This window comes from Choloepus didactylus, chromosome 4 (genome assembly GCF_015220235.1).
Source record: "Choloepus didactylus isolate mChoDid1 chromosome 4, mChoDid1.pri, whole genome shotgun sequence".
Lineage (NCBI taxonomy): Eukaryota > Metazoa > Chordata > Mammalia > Pilosa > Megalonychidae > Choloepus > Choloepus didactylus.
Window position 1 is genome coordinate 33,108,201 of NC_051310.1, and position 8,998 is coordinate 33,117,198.

Sequence of the window (8,998 nt, forward strand, 5' to 3'; positions counted from 1 at the left end):
TCAACTTGTTTCAGCCAAAAGCCCAGAGAGAACAAGTGTCTTGCCTGGTGTCACCCAGCTGGTGAGATGGGCCATGTGCTGAATTCTTCATTAAACCCTTCCATGACTTCTGCATACCTATACCCAGGTAATAATACCTCTAACAGATACTTTGGTAACTCCTTATTTGACTCAAAGATTTTATGGCCATTATCTCTTTTGCTGTCTTCACAAAAACTCTGGAAGAAGTTAGGCTGAGTTTACTTCCCATTTTGCAGATGAAGAAATGATGCACAGAGAAGTTAGGCAGCTTAAGTACCCAGTACAGAAGTGGGTACATCAGAGCTGCTAGTTACAAGTGACTTGGATGATGACAAGGATGATGATGATCATGGTGCGTAGCTCACATCATGTGTCACTGACCTAATGTCCTGGAAATTAATACTAGTATCAACCATTTGGATTAATCTGCTCAGACTCATTACCTATCCTTGAGTCACTGAAGCTCAAGTCACATTTCTAGAGAGGAGAGTCTGGTTGACTTAGCTTTGGGCCTGAACCCACCTTGGCTAGAGAAGGACGGGGCACCTGCATTAGCAGCTCCATCCAAGACTGCAGGAAGCAGGGGGCAGGAGGCTACACTAAAGAACAGGGAGGGGCATAGAAGTGCACCAGTATAGATGTGCTTATGAAAGGTAGACATTCTACATCTGCACTCTCCAATAGAGTAGTCACAAGTCACATATGGCTATTTAAATTTAATTAACATTCAATAAAATTAAAAATTCTGTTAGTCATACTAACTACATTCCTTGTAATCAATGGCCATGTGTGCTCATGGCTACTCTACTGAACAGTACAGATTCTAGAACATGTCCAGCATTGTAGACATTTCTATTGAACAGCCTTACTCTGATTCTTATTTGGAATTTGACTCCTTTTCTTTTTTTCTTCAACTTCTCAAATTATGGCTTTGGAAATAGCAAAGAAGAAAGTGAATTAGAATCCTCATTTCATCATTCAATCATTTCATCATTCAAAAATATGTTTGTTTATTGGACAAACATATACTAAGTGTTTACTCTGAACCACGGATGGTTGCAGGCTCCAGGGATACCTAGAGGGATCTTGGAGATCTTCTGGACCAGTGGATCTCACATTAGATTCACCCAGGGGTCACTGAGCCTCTCCCAGCAGAGAATCTGATGTAATTGGTTTGGGGTGGGGCTTGGGCACTAATAGTTTGGAAAAACTCCCCAGCTGATGCTAATGTGCAGCCGGCCTTGGGAACCACTAAAATTTAGTTAGACCAGTGAAGGATTTGTTGCAGATAACCTGAAAACCTGAACCAGCAGGGGTCTGACTTCCACTCCAGGGTTCTTAGGACAAAAATGAGAGTTCCCTGTGGATCTGTTCTCTGTCTGAATGGAATGCAAAATTCTTAGAGGAGGAAGAAGCCTACTCTTCCTTAATCCAAATGGAATCCAATTCATTTCGAATACAGTGCCAAAAGAGCTTTCAGTTTGGGGTCCATTGTAGGTAGATTATTTCTCAAACTGTGTGTTTCATGCCCAGAACTGCATCATTTAGCCAAGATGACAAAATCCCTATAAAAATAGCTACCATTATTGAGCATCTAGTGATCATGCACTGTTTCATTTTATCTTGCAAGGTAGCTATTGCTACAGCAGCTTATGGATGAGGAAACTGAGATTTAAGGAGGTTAAGGATTATAACTTGTCCAAGTTGTTCCAGCTAGGATTCTGACTCCAGAGTTCATGTGCTTTCCCCAACGTCCCCCTGTGGTTACCCCGCAGCTGACGGTATGGGGCAGTGGGCAGACAGTAGTGTTCTGCTCCGGATCTGCACAGGAAAGAAAGCTTCACGCAGCTGAGAAGCGATCCTAGTTTTGTGTGACAGCAGAAGCCCCATAGCTGATGTGATATGGGCAAGGATTACCTACACTCTGTGAGAATACGGGGGGCATGGAGGGCAGGGAGATTTAGGGATAAGACAGATGAGGGGATTTGGAATGGAGTTCTTTCTTTTTTAGTTGCTGGTTGAGCCTGGACTCTTTCTACTAAGGGATTTAGATGAAATAGCAAAAAGCAATGTTGTACCTGGAGTAGTTAGCTTTTAGACACCCACAATTATGGTGCCTGCTTGGTATAAGCATTTTCTGTTCTTGGCCTGGATTCCTATGAGTTGGCAAAGCATCTGTGTAGTCCTGTATCTTTGCAATCCGAGCCCTGTCTGATACTTCCTGTGCAGCCTGGCCTGACCTGGAGGTGGGGGGTAGGGGTGGAGTGGGGCCAGAACGCGGCTCTTTTTGTTCTCCAAAGAACCCCAACCTGTGAAGTAATCGGCAGAGATCTCACTCCTGCCATTCCCTGGGGCTACCTTGTACAATAATAGGAGATCCAGGCCTTGGGAAGCAGCAGGGGCTGGCCTGGGAAGGGTTCAGGGCTTGTCTGCATGGCATTAAGCAGGTCTAAGTGGGAGAAAAGCTGAGACTGGCCATAGAAAGAGTATTGAATATCCAAGCTGGAAGGACTCAGGGATCTTCTTGTTCCAGCTCTCATTCCACAGATGGGAAACTGAGGCTCAGAGAGGTGGCTGGACTTGCTTACAATTACAGAGGCAGTTAGTGACAGGGACCACACTTGAACGCAGGCCTCCTGTCTCTGGCCCAGGATGCCTTTCCTGATGAGTTCTCTAGCAGGGGAGAAGTTGGAGTAGATGAGCCCTTATAAAGCTTTGCAGTGGCAAGAGGTAGCGATGGTTTTCCATAATTGTTTTGGGGATGGCAGAGCTGTGTGTATCATGGAATTGTTCAGGATTGTTCTGTTCAGTCGTTGGAGTGTTGGGTGATAGCCGCTCTCATTTTCCAGGCAAATCATACTCTGTCCTGCTGTTAGGGACCCAGTGTTTCCTTTGATCTTTTTTCTCCATATATAGTAGCAGGTGTTTGGCCAGTGGCAGACTATCGACTTGATCATCCAGGAATGGTCAGGCTGCAGCAGTTACTCCCAAGGCTTTGGCTGTCTTAAAAAAGAATCGGAGAACAAAGCCTGGCATCCCTGCTCACCAGGAGGGCCTGAGACTTGGTTTTAGGAAGAAAGAGGGGCTGTTCTGAGATGCTGATGTGTCCTGAAGACTAGATCACAAGCACACATGTTGCAGGACTATAGCTCAATGAGGTGGACTTGGTTTGTTTATTGAGGTTGGCCTCTGGGGAATACTTCACTTTGGTTCAACAACAATTTTTGAGTGTCCATTGTGTGCATGGCATAGCCAAAAGAACCACAAAAAATGCAAAGATAAGCAAGACATTAATATGGCCTTCTGGGATTGTATCTAATAAGACATGTTCCCGTGATTACTTATTGTGCTGGTTTGAAAGTGTTATGTACCTCAGAAAGTGCCATGTTCTTTAATCCATTCTTGTGGGTGCAGACCTGTTGTGGGTGGGAGCTTTTGATTAGGTTGTTTCCATAGAGATGTTTCCCATTCAGTTTAAGGTGGGTCTTAATCCTTTACTGGAGTCCTTTAAGAGAACACACACACACACACACACACACACACACACACACACACACACACGCAGAGCTTAGAAGGAAAATGCCCCAGGAGAAGCAAGGAGGACCCACAGAAACTGGTAGAGCCATTTTGAAACCAGGGCCCAGGAGAGAAGGGCCAGCAGACATTGCCATGTGCCTTTCCATGTGACAGAGGGACTCTGGATGCCGGCAGCCTTTCTTCAGAGAAGGTATCCTCTTGTTGATGCCTTAATTTGGACATTTTCATGGCCTTAGAATTGTAACTTGAGGCTTAATAAATCCCCATTGTTAAAAGCCAACCCATTTCTGGTATATTGCATTCTGGCAGATTAAGCAAACCAAAAGATTTATTGAGCATTTAACCTGTACCAGGTGTTTACAAATGGTGTTTTATGTAATATCCTTACCATAACCCTGCAGGGTGAGGACTCTAATTTCCCCTTTTTCAGGTGAGGAAATGGTTTCAGAGAGGTGAAATATGGTTTCTAGGTCATAGCCAGTGAGTGGCTGAGCAGGATTCAAGTCTGCCTGCTTTCTGCTGTGCCAGGAGGCCACCAGCTAACTACATACATGGCAGTCAGGCCAGTGCTACAACACAGGCTGAAACAAGGTGTTGAGGAGCACAGGGAGGGGACATTTGTCCTAATCCAGGCATTTGTGTTGGTTTTAGACACTATTGCATTTGGCTGTTATAATTCGTTGTAGGGGGACTGTCCTATGCACTATAGGATTTTAGCAGCAGTTCTGGCCTCTAACCATGAGATGCCGGTAAACTCACCTCCACCCCCCAGATGTTGGCAATTACTTTCAGTTGAGAACCACCGGTTTTAGGTAAGAGGTGATTTTCAAGCTGGACCTACAAGACAAGGATGTTGGCAATTGAGGAAAGAAGAGAAAATTTATTTGCTCAGTGTTTTCCTTTTTGCCAAAGAGCTTCCACTTAGATTTTACACTTTGATCTTCTCACTGCTTGTTATCTTGCTTTATCTGCATATAAAGCAATTAATAGCAGATAAAGTTGCCACTGGGATGCTGTGCAGGCTTGTGGGCTTCTGACCAATTGCGAGTTTCCTCTGTAACCCGCTCCTGGCCTGGCTCTGTTACTTCAGCTTGCAGCTAATGCTATTTCCATCTTTCTGCTCCTGTGTCCCTTCTGATGAGCTTTTGGAGACTCTATTCATCATCATCAACAACCACCACTACCAAGTACAACATTTGCCCAGTATTATTTCAGAATAACACTGTATTAAGGGCTTTACAATCGTCCTCCCGTTTAATCCTCACGGTACCCCTGGACAAAGATGCAATTATCATCCCCATTCTACTGGAGGAAATGGGCTAGGGGTGAGAAAGCAACATGCCCAAGTTCACATCTCTGCTAACTGGGCAAGAGGGGGGGAGGAGGTAGGATTTGAACCCCAGATCTTGCTGAGCCTTCTCTCTTAACCTCTTGTGCTCTACTGCTTCCCAACAGGATCCTTCCCCCATTGTGCTGCCCACTGTGCTCTATGAACCCCTGGGGTGAGTTCACAGGAGAACCATGGGCAACAGCTGGTCCCAGCTGGTTGGGGGTGGGGTGGGGACTAGAATGCCCTTCCCACTGCATCAGTTGTGCAGAGGAAGGGAAGGCAGTGTTTCCTGTGGATCTTCTGCTTGGTGAAGGTGATTATCGGGCTTGCCGGTTGTTCCAGTTTGCTAATGTTGCCGTTAAGCAAAATACCAGAAATGGATCGGCTTTTTTAAAAGGAGTTTATTTGGTTATAAAGTTACAGTCTTAAGTCCATAAAGTGTCCAAGGTAAGGGGGTACCTTCACTGAAGGATGGCCAAGTGTCCGGAAAACCTCTGTTAGCTGGGAAGGCACGTGGCTGGCATCTGCTCCAGAGTTCTGGTTTCAAAATGGCTTTCTCCCAGGATGTTCCTCCCTGGGCTTCAGCTCCTCAAAAATGTCACTCTTAGTTGCTCTTGGGGCGTTTGTCCTCTCTTAGCTTCTCCGGAGCAAGAGCTGCTTTCAATGGCCATCTTCAAACTGTCTCTCATCTGCAGCTACTCTCAGTTTTCTGTGCATTCTTCAGAGTGTCCCTCTTGGCTGTAGCAAGCTCACTCCTTCTGTCTGAGCTTATATAGTGCTCTAGTAAACTAATCAAGGCCCACGCTGAATGGGAGGGGCCACACCTCCATGGAAATTATCTAATCAGTTATCACCTACAGTTGGGTGGGTCACATCTCCATGGAAACACTCAAAGAATTACAATCTAATCAACACTAATATGTCTGCCCACACAAGATTGCACCAAAGATAATGGCGTTTTGGGGGACGTAATACATTCAAACCCACACACCAGTGTTCAGCCATCAGGGAAGGCTTCCTATGAGCAGGGCAGGGTGCCAAGCTGGGCTGCAAGACAAATGGGAGGCATATGTGCTCCAAACCATGGCACAATGGGCTTGTTATCTTGTATCTGCCTGCAGTGAAATAACACTCCATTATTGCTGGGGGCAGAGAATTAAGTAAACACAGTATTTGGGTCTGGGTTCTGAGATCTTTTTTTTTTCTCTACCCTCATCCCTTCTCTCTGGGGTCATGGCCCCTTTGGGACCATTACATCTTAAGCTCGTGGGGTTTATCTCTCACACAAAGCCAGGTGCAAACGGGCCCTAGATGAACCTCCTCAAGGAAGTCTTGACATTCATGTTCTGTCTGGCACATAAAGAACCCTTGTTCAGTCCCTTGGCGCTGCAGTTAGAGGCAGGGAGTGAGTGATGGGACAACTGAGATGGTGCCTGGAGACGAGAGAGAGGGGAGGGCAGGGTGGCCTGGCCTGTTGTTATCCAGCATAGGCAAGCTGTGCTGCAGATAACACAGATGGTCAGGTTCAGAGGTTTCAACTGAGTTAGGAGTAAAGCAGCACCTAGGTAGTGTTTGAGGGCTGTGCTAAAGCAGTGCTTCTCAAACTTGAGTCAGAAGAACCTGGAGGGCTCTGCAGGACTGGGCCCCACCCCCAGAGTTTCTGATTGGGTAGGTGTGAGTGAGGCCCGAGAACCTTCATTTCTAGCAAATTCCCAGGTGATGCTGCTACTGCTGGGGAATCATGGTGCTAAAAGCATAATTTCAAAAGGTAAAATTATAAAACTCTCGTACAAATCTGAAATGAACATGTGCTAAAGATTTTATTTATTTATTTAACTCTCTAATTTATGATGAAACCAGAGCGTTAAAACCAGTTAAAGGGAAAATATGAAGATACATATATGTAATTGGGAATAGGAAATGAATTTTGCTAATAGACGTAAAACTAGTTAACATCCTATAAGCAATAAAGTGGTATGAAGTTATTTCTTGTAGAAATTGATGTATCTCTACTGGACAAAATTCATTTGCATGTCTATGGACAAAAATAATCTGCAGTGCTATCTGTTTTCCTGCAGCTAAACTTCTATCCTTACAGAGCTGTAAAATAGCCTAGTCTACAGAAAGATGAGCTGAGGTGTACACCTCTAGAGAATCAGATAGTCTCTGGAGAGCCTCTAGATCATTTGAAGGGCTTGTAAAAACACGGATTACTGGGGCCCAGCCCAACAGTTTCTGCCAGGGTCCTGGAGTGGATTTGGGTACTAACTGCTTCTTAAGCAGACTTTTCAGCCAATCTTCCTGTTTTTGCCCCATCTTCACCCTAACTTCCAGAGGTATCTGGTGTCACTAACATCTGGAGGTTCTGCAACACAAATCACATTGTTTCTTGACTCTCCCCATCGCTGTGTTAGTGTTTAGCTTTCCCGTACCAGCTAAGCCATTTGCTAATTGTCCATCCACTTTCCTGCTTGCATAATTCCATAGCTTTTCTTTCCTCTCCTGTTGTTTTGTCATCATGGATTTATGGTGGCCTGCTTTAAAAATCCACTTGCCTTTGTTGTCATTTCTGTGGGATTCCAGAAGGGAACAGAGCACACTGCAGCCTCTCTCTTGCCTGTCGAGCCTCAGGACAGCACCTTGACACCTGTGTGGGTGACTGGATTATCATTGTGCCTGTTTTATAAGTGAGGAAACAGACTCAGAGAATGTTCTCGGCTGAGGATTTACTTTTCCAGGTCTCATTCCATATTCTGTGCTCCTTCCACAAGTTAAAAACTGTTCTAGCATGTTTCAGTTTTTCAAAGCACTTTCTTGACATTTCTCTCATTGGCTCCTCAATCCAATGAGGCAGGCAAGGCAGGTGTAATCGTCTCTCTTTCATGACCTAGAGGGGAGTGACTTGCCCAAGGTTGCAGTGCTTTGTGTGCTTTGAACCTCCTATTCCCAAGTCCAAGTTCAGGGCCCTTTCTCCTGCTGACTCTGGAGTAGCTTTAAAGACATCTCCAGATTATAAAACATCCAATACTCAACACATATTTACTGAGCACCTACTATATGACTGAAACTCTGCTAGTGTTGAAACAAGCTGACTGATGCTGTGAGCACCACCCATCTCTCTTTAGTCAACCCCAAGTTACCTACAGAAATACCAGCATATGCTGATGCCTTCCTGCTTCTCTCTGCCAGGCAGTTAAGACTCAAGGATTGACCCTTGGCCAGTGAGGGATGGCAGTTGGTGAATAAACACTGAGCTTCCTTGCCTCCCAGTGGGAGCCCCAGTTGCCCACAGCAGGACCCTCTCATTAACAAACTACTGGCTTTCTCCTCCCCCATCACTTCCCTACTTGCTCACTTCTGCTTCCTGGGATCACTTCCTAAACAAGCAACTTACCGTCAAACCCTTGTCTTAGGGTCAGTTTTTGGGGGAAACCCAAACTAAGACATTGGGCTTCTAAAATCCTTTTGATTTGCAATGGGTAGCCCTGTTCCCTGCCTCTCTCCTTTCCCCTGCCTCTCCACCCCGACTCCTTGAAGGAAGCTACAAGGAGGCAGGGACTTTGTTGTGCTGTTGATTGTTGTATCTCTGGTGCTTAAAATGGTGCCTGCATGTGGCAGGTGCTCAATAAATGTTTGTTGATTAGATGAAGAATGGTTATTGCTACCTGGATTGGGGAGGAATCCTAGAGGCTGGAATTGCATGATGTGAGAGTAAATAACAGCAAAATCTTTTTCCTCTTTGAGTTTTATAGGGAATCTTTATGCCAGAGGACTTCATTCTCGGCTGTTCTTTGCCCCAGACAACTGGCAGGCAGACGGAGATGACCACCCTGCTGCGTCCACGGTCAGGCCGGGGTCGGCAGGCGGAGGAGGGTGCCCAGGAGTCGGGGCTCAGAGAAGGGGTGGGAGTCACTAGTTCGGACTCAGAGGCAGCTGCAAGTGAGCTCCTGATGCTCCCGGGGGCTGTTCCCAGGGAGAAGCCAGAGTCTTGCCTGCCTTAGCCTGTTCTGCAGCTGGGAAGGGCTGGTGACTATGGCGGGAAGGCAGGAAGGCTGAGGGGAGCCTCTGTCCCACTGAGGGCAGGTGGGGGTGCGGCCCTACTTGGGTCAT